The sequence below is a fragment of the Lissotriton vulgaris genome, chromosome 4_1 (genome assembly GCF_964263255.1).
Source record: "Lissotriton vulgaris chromosome 4_1, aLisVul1.2, whole genome shotgun sequence".
Lineage (NCBI taxonomy): Eukaryota > Metazoa > Chordata > Amphibia > Caudata > Salamandridae > Lissotriton > Lissotriton vulgaris.
Genome location: NC_141691.1, coordinates 278736996 through 278756681, shown reverse-complemented (window position 1 = coordinate 278756681; position 19686 = coordinate 278736996).

Below are 19686 nucleotides of genomic sequence, written 5' to 3'. Positions count from 1 at the left end.
AAATAACTTCCAAATTAGAGATTCTTTCTTCTTCTTTCGAGGCTCTTCAGGAATGAAATCTCCTTCTGAAGAATAGCTGGAAGATGATTCCATTGCTGTTATTATGGTGATCTTCCTTCTATTTGACAGGATTGTCAGAAGAGATGGTTATTCTTAGAAAGTCAAAGTAGAATGAATAAAATGGTAGGGATCTTGCAACAGATGGAATAGGAAGTGTTATGAACCAATCAAATCTCTTCTTTTAAAGTCACATTGCTTGATAAAGGGCCTTGATTTTGAATCAGAATATGAAATTACACAATAATTGATAACCCCGGCCAAGAAAGGCAGCAAGTGTGCAAATTTCCCACTGCGGTAGTTGATACAACAAAAAGGCTTGAGAAAGGGCCTGAACTTTGAATAGTAATATGAAATTGAGCAATAGTTGATAACCCCAGCGAAGAAAGGCATCAAGTGCGCAAATTTCCCACTGCCTTCTGCCGGGGTAGTATCTACATGAAAAAGGCTCGATAAAGGGCCTTGACTTTGAATCAGAATATGAAATTGAAGAATAGATAATCCCAGCCAAAAGAGGCAGCAAGTAGGTGTGTGTATGTGTAGATGATGTGTTGATTGAGTGGAAGATGAATAAGGTGAAAAATAAGAAAGGATGCAGATGCGTAAAGTACCCACTACTTTGTAAGGGAAGTGGATCTTTGGATACTCAGCTTAATACACAGACTGTGCGTCGGATTACGCAGTGGGAGCCTGAGAAACGGCTACCACATTGAAGCAAGCAATGCAAGTGCACTAAGTACACACACTGTGCGGTAGAAAGGACGCAAGAAACGACGCAAGAGTGCAAATTACCCACTGCCATTTATGGGTAGTAGTTACCAAGAAGGTTCAATGAAGGGCCTGCAATTTCAATTTGAATTACTTGAAGAATAATTGATAATCCCAGCCAAGAAAGGCAGCAAGTGTGTACATTTCCCACTGCCTTTGGCCAAGATAGTAGCTACAACAAAAAGGCTCTTTAAAGGGCCTTGACTTTGAATCAAATTCAAGAATTGATAACCCCAGCCAAGAAAGGCAGTAAGTGTTCAAATTTCTTACTGCCTTCGGCCGGGGTAGTTGTTACAACAAAAAGGCTTTTCAGCCCACTACTGATCCTGAAATGTAATTCTAACCATACTTACAGTAACTTGAATTTCCTTCCATAGGCTAACATTGACTGGTTCCATTTGGAAATTTCTCTAAGTGTGGAGTTTAGGATCTTTACAAAAGTCCTCTAAAATCAGCCGAACTGCGAATTCCGATTTACTCACCTGTTATCAGGAGAGACCTCATTGCTGTATCTTTCAGCTCACTACTGATCCTGAAAGTAATTCTAATCGCAGTTACAGTAACTTAAATTACCTTCCATCGGCTAACATTGACTGGTTTCATTTGGACATTTTCCTAAGTGTGGAGTTTTGGAACTTTAAAAAATTCCTCTAAAATTAGCCGAACTACGAATTCCGATTTACTCACCTGTTATCAGGAGAGACCTCAGTGCTACATCTTTCAGCCCACTACTGATCCTGAAAAGTAATTCTAACCATACTACAGTAACTTGAATTTCCTTCCATAGGCTAACATTGACTGGTTTCATTTGGAAATGTTTCTAAGTGTGGAGTTTTGGAACTTTAAAAAAATTGCCTAAAATTAGACGAACTATGAATTCTGATTTACTCACCTGTTATCAGGAGAGACCTCATTGCTGCATCGTTCAGCCCACTACTGATCCTGAAAAGTAATTCTAATTGTAGTTACAGTAACTTGAATTTCCTTCCATAGGCTAACATTGACTTGTTTCACTTGGAAATTTTTCTAAGTGTGGAGTTTTGGAAGTTTAAAAAATTCCCCAAAAATCAGCCGAACTACGAAGTCCGATTTACTCACCTGTTACCAGGAGAGACCTCAGTGCTGCATCTTTCAGCTCACTACTATTCCTGAAAAGTAAATTTAACTGTACTTATCAGTAACTTGAATTTCCTTCCATAGGATATCATTGCCTGCTATATAAAATATATATAAAATAAAAAAATATTAAATTATATAAAAATATTACAATTTCAATATTTTTTAAAACATTTTTTTCAATTTATATTAAACATATGTAATGTAATTTACAAAATAAAATATCTAAAAATAAATACTTTAAATTAATGTAGTCAATTAGTATAAAAATATAACAATTAATACATTCAAAAATTATCATTTACAAAACCTTTGAAATTCACTGAAAAAACCATAGGTTTGAGCCACGTTATAGTTAGGAATTAGCATTTAAAAAACCTTTGAAATTCACTGAAAAAACCATAGGTTTCAGCCACGTTATAGTTAGGGATTAGCTTTTAGAAAAACCTTAGAAATTCACTGAAAAAACCATAGGTTTCAACATGTTATAGTTAGCTGGACATTTCACTCATACAAAACCATTGAAATTCCCCTGTTATAGTTAGTTCAGCTAACTATAACTCGCGCGCCCGCAATGCACTGCTGATGGCGTCACATATTACATCACTCATGACATGGCCAGTGACATCACTCATGACATCACTGATGACATCTCCAATTACATCACTGATGATATCACTGATGACATCATTGTTGTGAAAGAGTGTCAGAACTCCTCTCACCCTAATATACCCTTTGATAAACACATTCAAAAATAGAAACAAAAATGTTCAAAAAAATTGAGATATCAATAGCAGTTACAACAACCTATTAGGTAATTCCAAAATCTACATACACATCCACTCATTTACCAACAGTTCTATATAGTCACTCATACATGTACTCACTCATCATATGTACTCATACACTTATACATCCTGTTACACACCGATACTCATCCATAGAGTTACTCACACACATGCAAATAAACTATAAAACATCTATTCACATGCATATACAGCTATACACACACCACTACACTTACTTCTACAGAAACGTACACATACTTACTCTCTTAAACAATCACTTATAGAAACACATACTTATTTATACAGGAACTCTTCCAATATCTCACTCTCACATATACTCACGTATATACATCAATACTCACATATACTAGTTTAAAACATATGTAGTTACTCATAAAGATACTGTTGAGACAGTCATTCACTCACTAACACACCCATACACACACTCATCCACCCATACAGTCCTTCACACATTCTGTCTTCAAAATGCATACATACAGTGAGTCAGTCATTCATGCATCTGTGCGCTAAGTAATACCCCCCACCAAACCATACAGACACTCATTCTTATACTCAAAAAACAAACTAATAAGCCATATAGATACTCATGTAGCTACTCACCAACCCAGGCAGCCACTCATACACAAAGTGAGACACTGATACAGATATTTACATATTTAAACATTACTCGCTAATACATGTATTCACTAAGATATACTTAATAAGTCAATTATACAATCAATTTTACAAAAAAAATCCATTTAGACACTTATTTACCCATTTATTCTTCCATCAACCTTTAAATATACATATAATTTTTTTTTTCAGAAAGACACACATTCACTGGATGATGTCATTAGTAAGCGTGGGCGTAAAATCCGTTTCGCGGGCGAATTTGCGGATTTTTGACGATTTTGCGATCCGCGAATCGTGGGAATTTACCCAAAAATCTGCAAATTCGCAAGCTACGAAATATTTTGCTTAGTCGCGCTTGAAAAATACAATATTGCGCACTCGGCGTTGTTTTACCGTGATTCTGAGTCCGCTGAGTTGTTTTTCTTCAGGTTTTGCATGTGCAGCGCCATTTTCGATCTTGCTGCGTGATCGCTCGAGAGTTTTTCGAATGCAATTACGTTATCGCAGCTTGCCATCTTGCACGCGAGAGTTGACAACGCGAGTATGTCATAAAAGCCTGCGACGGCGCGCAGCTGACTTCCGGCAGGAGATTTGAACAGCTCGCATTCCCGAAATTGCAAAAATTGCAATTCTGCACAAGAAATCCACCGCAGGAAGGATAAACCTTGTGAAAATGATGATTTTGATCAGAATAACTCCTCAGATTGACATTTGACTGCACTTTTTGGTGCAGGAGTCCATTTTTTGGGGTGGGGTGGGAGGAAGGAAGTGCCTCAGAGTCTCCAACTTCCTGTTCCTGTCCATCAGGCTCCTCCCAGTGCTTTGTGCATGTACTGGTCACTTTTCATTTGGCTGTTGAGCTGGAAGGATTACTTTCTGTGACTGCTGCTGGATTTGTATTTGAGGACTTTTTGGACTTTGGAGTTTGGATCACTTTTGCACTTGAGATTTTACAAGTAAGTTGGTGTTGTTTGTTTGGGGCATTGCAGTTGAGGCAACTACAGTTCTAAAACTTTTTTCACAACTTTAACAAAATATATATTGTGGTGGGTAGCCACAGTATCCAGTAGGGCAAGGGTTAGTCATGGGTGCATGATACAACTGTTTCTGTGATTTGTTTTTTAACTTAATTCTTATTTATGTCATGGAATTTTAGCTCACTGTTATATGTTGATTTGTTTTTAAAATGTTGGGGTGCCTGTAAAGCCTCACTAGCCAGTAGGCCCAGGTGTAGTGAGTGGTGCATGGGCCTAGTCTTTCTGTGGGGTGTCTTGAATTTAAACATCATTGAGGGCATGGATGGCAGGGGATTGTGGTGATTTTTGAGTGTTTTTCAACTTTTTGGGGTGATGTTGGGGCCTGGCCATGTGGGTGGGGGCCATTTTGAGGCCTGGCCTGGCCATGTAGTGGGGGTCAAGGGGCCATTTTTAAGCCAGGCAGTGTGCTCAGGCCTGCACCCACTTTTCCTTGCTTTCAGCCATTATGCCCAGGGGTACTCAGTGGTGCATGGGCCTAGTCTTTCTGTGGGGTGTTTTGAATATAAACATCATTGAGGGCATGGCTGGCATGGTATTGTGGTGATTTTTGAGTGTTTTTCGGCTTTTTGGGGTGTTGTTGGGGCCTGGCCATGTGGGTAGGGGCCATTATTGGACCTGGTATAGGCAGGGCCTGGCCATGTGATGGGGTAAAGGGGCCATTTTGTAAGCTAGGCAGTGTGCTCAGGCCTACACCCAGTTTGCCTTGCTTTCAACCATTATGCCCAAGGGGTACTCAGTGATTCATGGGCCTAGTCTTTCTCTGGGGTGTCTTGAATTTAAACATAATTGATGGCATGGATGGCATGGGATTGTGGTGATTTTTGAGTGTTTTTCGACTTTTTGGGGTGGTGCTGGGGCCTGGCTATGTGGGTGGGGGCCATCTTGAGGCCTGGTACAGTCAGGGCCTGTCCATGTGGTGGGGTTCAAGGGGCCATTTTTAAGCCAGGCAGTGTGCTCAGGCCTGCACCCAGTTTGCCTTGCTTTCAACTATTATGCCCAGGGGTACTCAGTGGTGCATGGGCCTAGTCTTTCTGTGGGGTGTCTTGAATTTAAACATCATTTTGGGCATGGATGGCATGGTATTGTGGTGATTTTTGAGTGTTTTTCGACTTTTTAGGGTGGTGTTGGGGCCTGGCCATGTGGGTGAGGGCCATATTGAGGCCTGGTACAGGCAGGGCATGGCCATGTGGTGTGGGTCAAGGGGCCATATTGAAGCGAGGCCGTGTGCTCAGGCCTGTACCCAGTTTGCCTTACTTTTAACCATTATGCCCAGGGGTACTCAGTGGTGCATGGGCCTAGTCTTTCTGTGGGTTGTCTTGAATTTAAACATCATTGAGGGCATGGATGGCATGGGATTGTGGTGATTTTTGAGTTTTTGTTTTACTTTTTGGGGTGTTGTTGGGGCCTGGCCATGTGGGTGGGGGCCATTTTGAGGCCTGCTACAGGCAGGGCATGGCCATGTGGTGGGGGCCAAGGTCCATTTTGAAGCCAGGCAGTGTGCTCAGGCCTGCACCCAGTTTGCCTTGCTTTCAACTATTATGCCCAGGGGTACTCGGTGGTGCATGGGCCTTGTCTTTCTCTGGGGTGTCTTGAATTTAAACATCATTGAGGGCATGGATGGCATGGGATTGTGGTGATTTTTGAGTGTTTTTCGACTTTTTGGGGTGTATAACTGATGCTCCTCTGGCTTCCATTGCTTTTAGGTCTACAAGAGACCACCAGTGCCAGGAAGAAGTCCTGCAGCGGTGTGTGCAGCACAACGTCACGGGATGTCACGTGTAGCCACAGACAAGACAACTCTGCAACTCGTGCAACTGGGGCCTGCTGTTCTTACATCTCAAGAAGATGGCCCCAAAGAAAGTTGGCCGTAGCGCCTCAGCGAAAAAAGTTGATAGTGCCACTTCCAGTAAGAAGGAGAAGAAGAAGCAAGTGGCACCACCTACCAAGGAGACTGCTGTGCCCACCGAATCCTTTTCCTTGTCCACCGGGGACCAAGCTAGAAGCAGCACCTCCACTTCATTGGGCTCAGAGCCACCATGCCAAGTTAGGTCCGAGACCACCATGAGTGCTGCTGCGGCAGCCACTTTGGTTGTTGAATCACCATTGACCAGTGATCTTGGCTCATCACAAGAAAGTACCATCCAATCAACGCCGGGTGTAACTCAGCTGACGAGTGTTCAGCAACCACAGCCACAGACACAAGTGCAAGTAGTAGAAGGGCAAGTACATGGGCAAGGAGAGGCGCAAGTACAGCCGCAAGGAGAGGGGCAAGTAGAGGCACAAGTACAGCCGCAAGGAGAGCCGCAAGGAGAGGTGCATGGACAGGTCCATGGAGAGGTGTGTTAGGATACAGTCCTCTAGGGATCCAGTCCTCTTTCTTTGGCCATGTACGGGTAGATCACCTGTTACCGAGCGGGAGGGGCTTTTTGTATATAAGGACTTCCTACTTATGTCTCATTGCTTGGTTTTGTGTTCCTGTCGTTTTGGACCCCGCTCTGCTTGGATTTGATCGGCTCTTCGGATCAAGCTCTGCCTTCCGTGGAGATATTGAGAACTTTGCCTCGCTGACCGGCGGCTGCCGGTTTGTGTTTTTTAGTCCCCGTGTTCTATTTTTTGCTCCACTAGCAAATGTTACCTGTGACTTTCCTCCGACCTCTGTGATTTCGCTAGCCCCTGGGACTCCTTCAGCATTTTGCCTGGACTTCGTTTCTGTACGTGGCTGCGTACGGACCATTGTGCAGAGACTTCCGGGGTTTGTTGCAGCCAGTTTCCTTCATTTTGTCCTTTTTTTGGTTCCTTTTACGAACATTTTTGAAGGGGTGATCCATCCAACATTTGCTGAACTTTATAAGGGGTTTTGTATGTCTGTTGACTTTTTCCCCTTCCTTCAAGTCCTACGTTGTTGTTTTCTTGGATTTGGTCTTGTGGCGTGTGGGGAAGTTAACCACACCTACTCCTTTACTGCATCTGGAGAAGGATCTTTGGTAAGAGGGGCTTTTTGCCTAGGGGTATCCATTACTGTACTTGGCCATAGATTGATCACTTGTTGGGTTATATACCCCTTGATGTGTCCCTATTGAGCTGTTCTCTTTTTTGTCCCCTGCTACATGTGCGTGCATTAGCATGATGGGATCAGCCTCTCCAAGAGTCCAAAGGCTCCCTTGTTTTTTCTTCCCCCCTCCCTCTTCCGGCGTTCTGGTAGTTAGTGCCCTGTGTATTACATCTGTGCACTCTGCTAGGGCGAGGGTAGGGGATAGGGATCAGCATCGCCTCGGCAGTATTGGGCTCTGTTGGATGGTCGAAGTGACAAGGTGCGACTAGAGGTTCATCGAGCGGCACAGCTGCCTACAACGCTTGTTCCTCCAGAAGTAGGGGCACATCAGGAAATTGCTATTCAAGAGGAGGGATGTATGACGGTACCACGCGTACTTTTACAATGCGTACCGTTACCACGCTACTTTTACCACGCAAGTCGTTACAGCGACTTGCGTGGAGGGGCGCTGGATAGTACATTATTTAATTTACTATTCCAACTCCAGTCCCCGTGGACTCTAGGAAAAGGAGTTGGATAGTAAATTAAAGTATTTACTATCCTGGAGCACCCCCCCAGCGCATTTCGTTGTAACGACCTGCGTGGTAAAAGTAGCGTGGTAACGGTACCGCATTGTAAAAAATGCGTGGTAACCGTTGTATACCCAAGAGGAGGTATCACCCGAGGAAGCCACTCCCCCTGATGATGATTCATTGTCTTCCAGATCCCCAGCAAGAAAAAGGTTAAGGAGGGCTACTAGTACTACAAGTTCTTCTTCAAGCCCCCTTCCTTCAGATGACCTTGATCCTGGTTGGAGCCCACAAATGCAGTCTGAGAGTGAGGCACGCCATGATGAGTCGACAAAGGTAGCTAAGCCTAAAAGGAAGGCTCCCGCAAAGCTTCGACTTATGAGTGATGATGACGAACAAGAAGTTGTGTCTTCTGCTGCTGATGAACAGTCTGATGATGACCCAGTCATCACAGTCGTCACTCCAGCCCCAGCAGGCATGCAGCAGACAGACATTTTCACCCTATCCCAAATGGCTGCTGAGTACTGGTACTACCACTGTTAACTACAACACCAACACGACCTAAAGCTCCCATCTTTTTCAGTCAAAAGGGCTGGCATGGACCTCCAGCAAGCTCGACCTCAAGTAGTGGTGCTGTAAGTGAACAATAGAAATGAATTCAGCCACGCCCATCCTTCACTTCATCTGGCATTAAAAGTCAAAGTAGAACCTCCACCTTTAGCAGACATCATCAGTCACCAGTTTGGGACTTCTTTACTGTTAGCGCAAAGTCAGAAAACATAGTTGTTTGTTCGATGTGTAAAGCATGCATTAGTCGGGGTAAGCTTGGTACCAACTATGGTACCGGAGGTCAGAGAGGTCATCTCAAGCAACACCACACTATCGAGTGGGAAGCACACATGAGGAATATCGAGGAAGGCAAAAGAAAACCAAATCCAAATGTATCCCTTGATATTGCATCTGATGATGACGAGAATCTGATTGTGCAGGAGGGAAGTGAAGAAGCGACAGACATTTTTTCTGGTACACCCAGTTCGGCAGGCAGCAACACTGCATTGATATCGCCCTCTACCCCTGAAACATCTATGAGGCACACTAAGAGTGTTGTAGAGACACCATTGCGAAAAACTACATCAATGGGCCTAACTGGTTTGAAGACGTCATCATCATCATCATTATCACGTAAAATGATCCAGCCCACATTCGCGGATTGTTCTGGTCAGAGGTGCCAATTGAACGCAACCACCCAACGGTACGTCTGTATAACGGAAAGCTGGATAAAATGCTAGCACTGGACCTTCTCCCTTTTTCTTTCGTGGAAGGGGTGGGGTTTCTAGAATTAGTGGCAACAGTCTGCCCTAAATGGAAGGTTCCTAGCCGGTCCTATTTTGCCGGAGTTGGGGTTCCCAGCACTACATCATGTGCTGGAGGTGATTGGGGAAGCTTTGCAGAAGAGTGTTGTTCACACTATCCACTTGCCAACAGACATGTGGACCAGTTTACATGTGCATCACTGCACACTGGGTCTATTTTGCAGGGTCTTTTGCAGGGGTTAGAGACAAGTCAAGTGCAGTTGTTGACCTGGACACAGTTTTTCAAGCTACTCTGAAACATGCAACATTAGCCATGTTTGCCATGGAGAAAACTCATACTGCAAAAAAGATTTTGGATGAGTTCAACAGAAAGGTCTCTGAATGGCTGCAACCAAGAAATCGCATAGTTGTTTATGTTTCCACGGATAATGGCAGTAATTTAGTTAAGGCCATGCAGGACGGTGAATATTTCAGAGTGCCGTGTTTGGCGCACTGAATAAACCTGGTTGTTCAAGATTTCATGAAAACTGAAAACCAAGTCAAGAAGTTACTGTCTACCTGCCGAGGAATCTGCACACATTTCAGCCATTCTTTTAAGGCCCAGAAGCAGCTGAGGAGCATTCAACATGTACATTAAGTGCCAGTCAAAGGACTCATCCAGGAGGTGGCAACACGTTGAAACTCAACCTTTTACATGCTTGAGCGTCTGTTTGAGCAGTGCATGGTTATCAATGACTATATCTTAACAGTAGGTTCTATTGACCTGAGGCTAGAGTTGGAGGAATGGCAGCTAGTTGAAATCCTGACAGACATGCTTCGTCTTTTTGAGGTCTTCACGCGTGAAGTCAGCAGGGAGGACTGTTCTTTGAGCAAAGCTATCCAATTGCTGCGCATGCTAGAGCACCAACTGAAGGCGGTGTCTCCAACGTTGAGAGATGATGATGGAAAGCAAGCTGCATATCTGTTGGCGGAACACTTATTAAGCCGCCTAGTTGCCAATGAAAGGCTTCAAAAGATACATACAGAACAACATTACATTTGTGCCACTATTCTGGATCAACAGTACAAAAAGGCAGTGGCCAGCAAAGCATTCATTCCTTTTGATATGAGGCAGATGTTTCAAAGTACAAACATTGGATAGCGGTGTCAGCCAGTCGGTTTGAAAAAGATCGGCAGAAAATTCAAGGAGCCGTCAGAAGTCCAACTGAATCAGCAGGCGATCCAGCGTCAAGTTCCACTTCTGAATCTGTGGGCGAATGGAGTAACTTTCCCTCACAGCTGTTAATGACACCAGCAGCAACCCTATCATCATCCTCACCAGCACCAGGCCCAGCCATAATATTGCCGGAAGCGTATTGGCTAACTCATCAAGGGTTTGTTCGTTCCAGTACTGAGAAAGCCACAGATGGTACGCAAAGTGGAGCAACCGTGGATAACCTTGAGTTGATGGTGCAGGCCTATCTGGATGACCCAACATAGGTCTTTGTTACTATGAACCCATTGCTGCATTGGTACAGGAAAATGACTCTATGGCCACTGATCACCAACCTGGCTCTAAATTATTTGTCTTGCCCACTCGCAAGCGTGTCTTCTGAACGTGTTTTCAGTGCTGCTGGTGCCATTGTAACTTCAAAAAGGTACCGCCTTTCGGCCAAAAATGTGGAGAGGTTAACACTGATCAAGTGGATCAGCACTTGATACCACCAGATTACAAAGTACGTGAATGCACGCAGGAAGAAGAGGACACCGACTTAGGTGAAGGAAGTTTGTCTCTGTTACCTGACCTACTCCCGTCTCAATTCATGGAGTTGGAGGACGAGCTCTACTTCCCTGACACCGAGCCCTGAAAATTACTTCCTTTTTTTTGTCCTTATTCACTTTTATTCTGTGTGTCTTTCTTTGTTTTGCAACTTTTACCACAACAAAACTCTAATTACCTAATCAAAACAAGTCCATCAGCAGCACTGTCTTCATCTTATTGATTTAAAGGGGCCGCAGTCTGCATTCCTGAGGTTCACAAGTTCACAACTCAATCATGCTCCTTTATACTCCTCCTCCAGACTCCCCCTATCCATTTCCCTCAAGACAGAATGGATGGATTACGATGAGTCCCCTCAAGTGGGACTGAAATTACTGACTGACTACATGCTTGCTGATTGCTGACAGAGTTACTTTTGATATTGACAGGAGAGGCTGCCCTGTGGGCCCTCACTTTCCGAAGAAGATGCGGACAAAAAGTAGAACAGGTAATGAATAATTGAGAAGATGGCATGCACTGGACAGCAATGGCTGTCTGGCTCTGATGAAACCAACTGCTGTTTGTTTTTTGTGCATGAAATGAAGATTCATATGTCTTCTTGCCTTAGTTATTATCTAATTTTTCACACAGTAATTGTAACTCATGTCAACAACTCTTTTTTTTACCTTGCTTAATTAAAATTGTACTTCAAATTCAGGGGCCACTATATTGCATTTCACAAAATCTGCAAAATGTCCTTGAGGCGGACTCACTTGCCAATATACCATGATGATTGAATAAATAATATATCTTTTTTCTTTACAGTCACTCACTGGGATGGATGGATCATCAGCGTCGATTTACAGAAGAACTATGGCCAATTTGTGAGTGGCAAACAGGTAAACCAGTCTACAACAACTACTACAGCAGGACTACATGTCTGTCTATTCGTGGTATGTATTGGTCGAGGGAGAGGCAGTGTACTGTTGTTGTTATGCCAGGCAGAGTCTACTCCAGACAGCAGTTCATGTAAAATTGGGGCTATGTGGCTTGCTGCATACAATTAGATATGCTTTGTCTGACAAAGAGCCTAGGTATGCTACATCAGGTTGCTTCACTCAGTGGTGCCTGCCTTGACCCTCTGCATGGCACTGCCTCAAGCTTGGGCCAAACATCTGTATATGTTTGCAAAATTTGCTGTTTTGGGGTATTTCGCAACTCTCGCGAATGTACCGAAAAATCGCAAATTCTTGAGCGGAATGGATTTTTGGCCCATGCTTGCGGCAGGGCCATGCGGACGGTCAAGGCAGGCACCACTGAGTGAAGCATCCTCCTGATGTAGCATACCTAGGGTCTTTGACACAGACAGACAAAGCATATCTACGGTTTAGGGTTCAGTGCGTTTTACTAGGGTTTTTGGGTTTAAGTTGGTATGGTTCACGCTGATTCTAGGGTTTGGGCCCGATGCAGGCTCGTTCATAATGATGTTGGCAATGTTTTTGGGGGGTTTGGTGTTCTTTGGTCCAGAATTGGCAGAATTTTGGTTTTATCGGGTGTTTTGCGGGCGCGTGTGTTTGGGTGAAAACTAAGTGAAAACTAGTCGTAGACCTTCTTCTTCTTCTTCTTCTTCAAAAAGCACAGTGGTTCGATTTTGTTCTGCCTTGCTGAGATTCTTGTGAATCGCTGGAACAAGTGACTGTCCAGGTGAGTTTCAAGAGGATCAAAGTAGTGGAAGTGCTGAAAACAGTAATGTTTTGTGAACAGCGCAATTTGCCATGTTTTGAACATACCAGTATTGCATGTTTTGGGGGCGCTGTTTGGGGGTGTTCTAGATTTGTGGGGGAGGGTGTGGGGGTCTGGGAACACTGCTGGGATACCATCATTTTTATTGGAAGTGATTTGAAGAAAATTCATGGTGGGAAAGAGGAGTTAGGGCCTAGCTGCAGAGAGCGTTTGGACCGATGTTGACTGGTTGGCTGAAAACGTTCTAAGTATAAGTTATTGCATTTTTGCTTTTTGCCTGTTTAGGGTTGTTCTGCTTTTTTGCGGGTGGCTGCAGGGGTCTGGGGGCATAGCTCGGAAGGTCTAATATCGGAATCAAGTGTTTTGGGTTTTTGCTCACTTGCCTGTCTTTGGGGTGCTGTTTGGGGGCTTCCAGGTTTTTGTGGTTGGGTTTTGGGGTCAGGGAGCACTGCTGGCACAGTCTAATGTTGATTGCATTTGTTTTTCAGGAAATCCATGGTAGAAAAGAGGACTTAGGGCCTAGCTGCACAGCGTATTCGGACTGAATTGAATGTAGGCCCATTTTTGCTTTTTGCCTGTTTGGGGGTGTTCTGCTTTTTCGCAAGTGGCTGCAGGGGTCTGGGGGCATAGCTTGGAAGGTCTAATAACGAAATCAAGTGTGTTGGACCAAATCCATGGTGAAAAAGTTTTTGCGTTTTTGCTCACTCGCCTGTCTTTGGGGTGCTGTTTAGGGGGCTTCCAGGTTTTTGTGGGTGGGTTTTGGGGTCTGGGAGCACTGCCGGCACAGTCTAATGTTGATTGAATTTGTTTTTCAGGAAATCCATGGTGGGAAAGGGGAGTTAGGGCCTAGCTGCACAGCGCATTTGGACTGAATTCCAGGTAGGCCGGAAGTTTGCTGTCTCACTTTTTGCGGTTTTGCTTTTTGGCTGTTTGAGGGTGTTAAACTTGTTTCCGCCTGGGTTGGCGGGTCTGGTGGCATTGCTGTGAAAGTCTAATACCGGATAAAAGTGGTTTGGAGAAAATCAGAGGTGTAAAGGTTTTTCCATTTTCAGGCATTTCGCTCTTTGGGGGGGTTCCTGGTGTTTGTGGGTGGGTTTTGGGGTCTTGGAGCAATGCAGGGTATGGATACTTTTGATTGCAAGAAGTTTGAAGAAAATCCATGGTGGCAAAGGGGAGTTAGGGCCTAGTTGAAGAAAGCGTTTGACACTATTTTAAACTTAGGCCTAGTTAGGGTTGGCAGTATTGCATGTGTTTGGGGGTGTTCGAGATTTTGTCAACTGGGTTCTGGGGTCTACTCTTGGAGCACTTGTCGAGAAATGTCTAATTTTGGTTGCAATTGGTTTAAAGGAAATCCATGGTGGGAAAGGGGGGATTTGCGCCTACTTTACTTTCAAAGTACGTTTTGTCACCATTTTCCACTAGGCCTCAGACAGGTAGCAGTATCACACGTTTTTTGTGGTCTGATTGGTGGTATTCTACATTTTAGCGTCTGTTTTTAAGGGTCTGGGAGCGCTGCTGGGAAGGTCTAATTTTGTTCTAAAATCGTAGTTTACACTACACCTAGCTTGAGGGGAAAGATCCGCAAAATTTGCCCATACTTATTTATCCTTCAAAAGGAGACTCAGAGTACGCCCTTTCGAAACTATTGTACTGTCGATTCTGAAACTGAAAGTGTGACTTTTTGCACTACACAGCGTACCTACCTTATATTTTTTTCTCAGTGGTGTTTTAATATCACTTCCTGTTTTTGCATCAACATTTACAGGGCGGCTTTCACCCTGTGCAATGGTAAAAAGGATGAAGTCAGGCTTCACATTAGCGACCCGCAATTCAGCATCCGCCAGGCAGGCAGTGGACAGGGTGTCTTCTAGTCACCAACATTGATCGACGGAGCGTCAGATGGAATGGAGGAGTACCGCAAATAAGAGGAATGGCTTGATGCATGCAACTTCCGAAATTCAACAGGACAAGTACAACAACATACAGTAACAGTATCCATTCATTTCTACTTATCTTTTAAGTAATGTTATTGCTGTGAGCTTCTATGAGTGTGACTCTGCATTTCTTTGGTCTCTGCTTCTAAATTTATCCCTCCAGCCATTGTATAGTTTTACTTTGCTAATTTTTCAAACAAATTTAATGAACAAAGGGTTTCTATGAGTGCTGAGGTAGGCAAAAACGCATAATTACTTCAGCCCTGTACTGTCCCTATCTTTCATTCTTTAGAAAGTACTACTTAGTTTAAGTAACCTAACCATCCATTGAGTAATGAACTTCATGCCTGCAGAAGTGCATGCACTTCCTTTATGTCCCTTAAAATATTTATGGATATCTCCGCATCCAAAGATTTGTTTATCTTCATTTGTTGTTTCTCCATGCTGTGTTTTTTTTCCTCTCTCAACAAAACTTTCCCAAAAAAAACCATTTCTATCCAATTTCCAAACCCTAACCCTCTTCCCCCGGGCTGTGTGGTTTTCATTGATGTGTGAGTAAATGACAGCAATAATTCCACACACTTGCTGGGGAGGATAAGGTCATAGCACCTGAAAATGAATTACATTTCAAGGCTGGTAAAGGAATCGAAGGATATATTCTTACTCAGCTTGACACAGACCCAAGACTATTGGCAAATCAAAGCAGATTTTGATGGGCGCCATCAACTGGATTGATCATGAAGAACATCCTCCTCCTACATGTGGCAAATGATTACGCTGCTGTGTCCTTCACCTTCAGTACTATTTCTTGTAGTAGTAGCCAATGTCAAATTCCTCGCAAGTAGTAGTTATACTTTCAATACTTTAGCATTTGTAAGGCTACATTTTGGCACTGTTCTAGTGTACTGTCACGTGCTATAGTATCTATTATACCGTTCTAATGCTCCGCTCAGGCCAATCAAGGTTTCAATTTATTTTTTTTCATATGCTGCAACTGCCACTGTGTACCACCACTAGTACCACCACAATGATGCCATTTCAACCGCTCAGGATTGCCATCTTTAATCGCCATTTGCCATGCAGCCAGCCCTGTGCCTAGCCCAATTTTCAAACACGAATTACAAGATAAGCGTTTGGGGGGAGGAAGAATAAAGGAGTAGTATGAGTGAGGAGAGACTGGCGTAGTACTAGTGAAGTCCTAGGACAATTGAATTCACGGACTCTGTGAGAGGCACTTACTTTAGTAAACATTTGAGCAATTACTTACACAATTTGAATCAAGAAGCCACTTAAGTTTCAGGAAAACAAACTTACAGTTAACCCCCCCTCCAGCCTCAACTGCAGTAAAAACATGTATGCTATGTTTAAGTTGAAAGTAATAATTATTTATATCACTAACAAAAATAAACTATCCTGCAAGACCCGACCCACCCCCCCTACCTAACCCCAATCAATGTCCATGAAATAAAAAGTCCCCAAAGTCCAAAAAACCCAACTCCCAATTCCCACTCCTCAAAAGTCTTTAAAAAAGGGGCAAGGGACAGTCTCTCCTTCTCTAATGCCGCCGGCGGCGTACTTTTTGGGCCAGGTGGTCATGATCCTTAAGGAGGTTCTTGAGCAGGATTCTCAGTTTCTTCTGCTCCTGCTCAAGGTAGGACACCCTGAGGGTTAGGCAGTGCACGCGTGCCTTGCACCAGCTGCGGTGGGCAGCTGATTTTCTGGCTGCTTGGCGGTGGCGGGTGGCTGCAGTACCACGGCTCCGTACCGCTGGAGGCCTGCGCTGACTGGCTGACCCAGGGAGCGCGGAGGAGGATGCAGCTGTCCCTGTGGATGTTGTGGTTGTCTGCGACTGCGTGTCCTCCTCCTCCTGGGCCACCAGCCGCCGATATTCGGTGACAGTCAGAGCTTCAGGAATCAATTCTATGAGCACTATGGACTCAGTACATTAGAGTCGACTATGAGAGTACACCAGTCTTATTCTTCTTCTTCTCTCTTGTTTAGCGAAATTGGTACGTAAACTTCTGGAAGCCGGCATAATGCCAGCGCAGTCAACTTGCATGCCATGATGACACAATCTTGCATTACTGTACCAGTCCAGTACATGCAGGTGGTGAAGCTCTTACTTTTCTATTATGGGTGGCACTGAGAATACTCTGGTACAAGGGCAACTGATTTAATAATTTAACTTTTACCCTACAGTGCCAATGACTACTAGAAAAGAAAAATTAAGTAGATAAATAATATGATTATCTATCCCTTCACAGGATGTGTATTTTATAACATATGGGATGACTTTAGGTGCTTTGTTTTTTATTGAGTGAACACTGATAGGCCACACATGAATGACAGAGTTGTACTAAAATTATTACCAGAGGTAGTGAGTGGCCCCCGTAATCGCCGGATATATGCTGTGCTTGCAATGCAAAGTACTGCTACAATTCATGGTAGTATTCTGAAAAATTACAACTTCTTTTCCTTGCCTTTCCTACACTGGAACGGACGTGCGGGTGCGGTGTTACATGCTCTTCATAGTAACACTTAGTTCATCCAGTGACTGTCTACTCTCTCTACATAAACATATGCTATTTATGAGACAGATAGTACCATGATCCAGGCATCCATCCATTCAAAGTAAATGTCAATCATTCTTCTTAATGTCTCAAGTGGTCAAACCTTACTTTTTTTCCCAGGAAAAGAACATTTTCATTTTATTTTGGAAACCGCAAGCCATGCATCCATGCATGACTTGCATTTGAATTTCAACCAAAGGATATATTGCGCACACATGCAGTTTCTGTTTCACCCACCCAGGCAGTCCTCTTTCCTTTCTCCTTCCACCCATCCTTGCTTCATCCTTCAACCGGACATGCATCATATTCCCAGCCACCTCGGGCAGCATTCAAAAACACATATCATTCTTTGCCAGTCATCAATACTTTTAACTCGCTTGTCCTTCCACACTTACTTACACCCTTCTTTCCCTTTTCGTTCATCCCATCCATTAAGTTCATGTCTGATCTGACTTGGATTCTCGAAAAAACTTTCACAGCTGAGTTGAAGTCAATTTAGAGGAAGCTACTACCTGGTTAATAAAAACTTAGTTCTAAATTTGTAAGTGTTCTTAACAGTATAGTATACTTGTACTGTACAACATATACTACACCCGTGCAGAGAGCACACTCTACATTCTGCTATCTCAATACATAAGAAATATAATAGCTTACCACTGTCTGCCACTACTGTGGCATCCCCCACAGCAGCTTCCGCTGGCTGTTGCACCGCCTCCGCCCCAGGAGTGCCCACCTCTGCGCTGGCCCCGGCACCGGTGGTTGGTTGTGCCGATGTTCCGACTAGAAAATACATTTCAGATTCTTAGGTGCCATATACACCACTCCCTAGTATTTTGTCTAGGAATGAAAAAATATCACTACATCTACACAAACAAATGTAATAATTTGTGACTGTCTAGTCAAAACTAAAAATTGCACTTTTTTTAAGGAAAGGGTGTTGTCTTGCTACACTTTTTGGCACAACTGATGAATGCTTGCTTTTTAACATGCACCATTTTTCTCATAACAGACAAAAGCTTCCCTTCTAAGAACAAGAGCAAAATCAGATCATCATCAGTAGGACGTAGTCAGCATCGATTCAGCACCACAAAGAAGATTTGAAGTTCCAACCAGGTGAGGGCTCGCCAATGAGATCACTAAGCACTTTTACATTTTCAATCCACCGGTTATGGTGTATGATGAACTTGATTTTAATAAATGTTTTTACTTTTAATAACGCTTTAAAACTTACATAGACTCTGTGGTTTTTAGTCATGAGTGAGTGAGCGAAAGGGTTTGCAATTTGCAAGCATGAGTCCGTGGCTCTGACAGTTCTGGACTCTGACTCCGTAGTCTTATGTCCTGGATTGGATAATCATCATTGGGGATCAATCAACAATGAATTAGGGAGCTAAATGACTATGTCACACTAGCTAGTCAGTAAGGAGATTGGGGGTTAAAATTCTGTTATGACTGAGGTATGTGGAAAGTCTAACTGCACCTATTATAATTGATACAATGCACTATTTAGTGTCAATAGTTCTGTTTGTGCAGAATTGTCCCTGCAACAATAGTAGTATGGATTGTCTTCCTATCCAATCAAAAAGTAAACTAGTATCTTATTCTTTCTTGGTGGTCATTGACAGTTTATTGTTGGGAATTGTCAAAGCATAAACATTTAGAAGACTTCAAAAGACATTATGGACAACCCAGAGGACTGCACTCAGTGCATAGAGCTATTGCTTAATAGAATGGGAGTTTTGTTTAACACCTTTTGCCAACTGTGCAGCTTAGTTAGCTACACAGACAGACTAATAATAATAATCTAGTAGTACCACAGGGAGTCATAGTAGAGGCAGGTTAAGAATTTAGAAACAGTCTACAAGAGGATCAAAGACGTAGGAAAAATCGAATGTGGAACGTTAGTAAAAAATAGGTACTCTAAAAGATAGGGAAGTATAATTATTAATATTAACATGAAAACTTACTGGGGCCAGCAGACCGATGCTGGCCTTCCTGGTCCTCGTCCGCCGGAGCCGCTACCTCCTCCGCTGTCCTCTTGCCCCTGGGGGGAGCTGATGTACAACATGAAAGAAAGACCCAAACATGGATGATTGTTGTCAACCAAATTAAACATTTCAAAAGAACAATAACAAATTATTTCGGGGAAATAGCAAATAGACAACAATTGCACTACATTTATAGACCTATCTGATGTGGTCTACTAGGATATTAGTATTGCTGGATTCGCGGACTGTCGACTTGGAAAGTTATGTAACTCACAAAAGAAACTACAATAAGGTTCGACTAGGACTGGCAGGCAGCACTACGCAACATGCACAGTGACAGACAAAGTCTATTGTGATTGCAGACCAGGGAGAACACTAAAAAGTAAGTATCCTACTACATAACCAGTCATTAAAATACTCAAACTATCAATCCACCA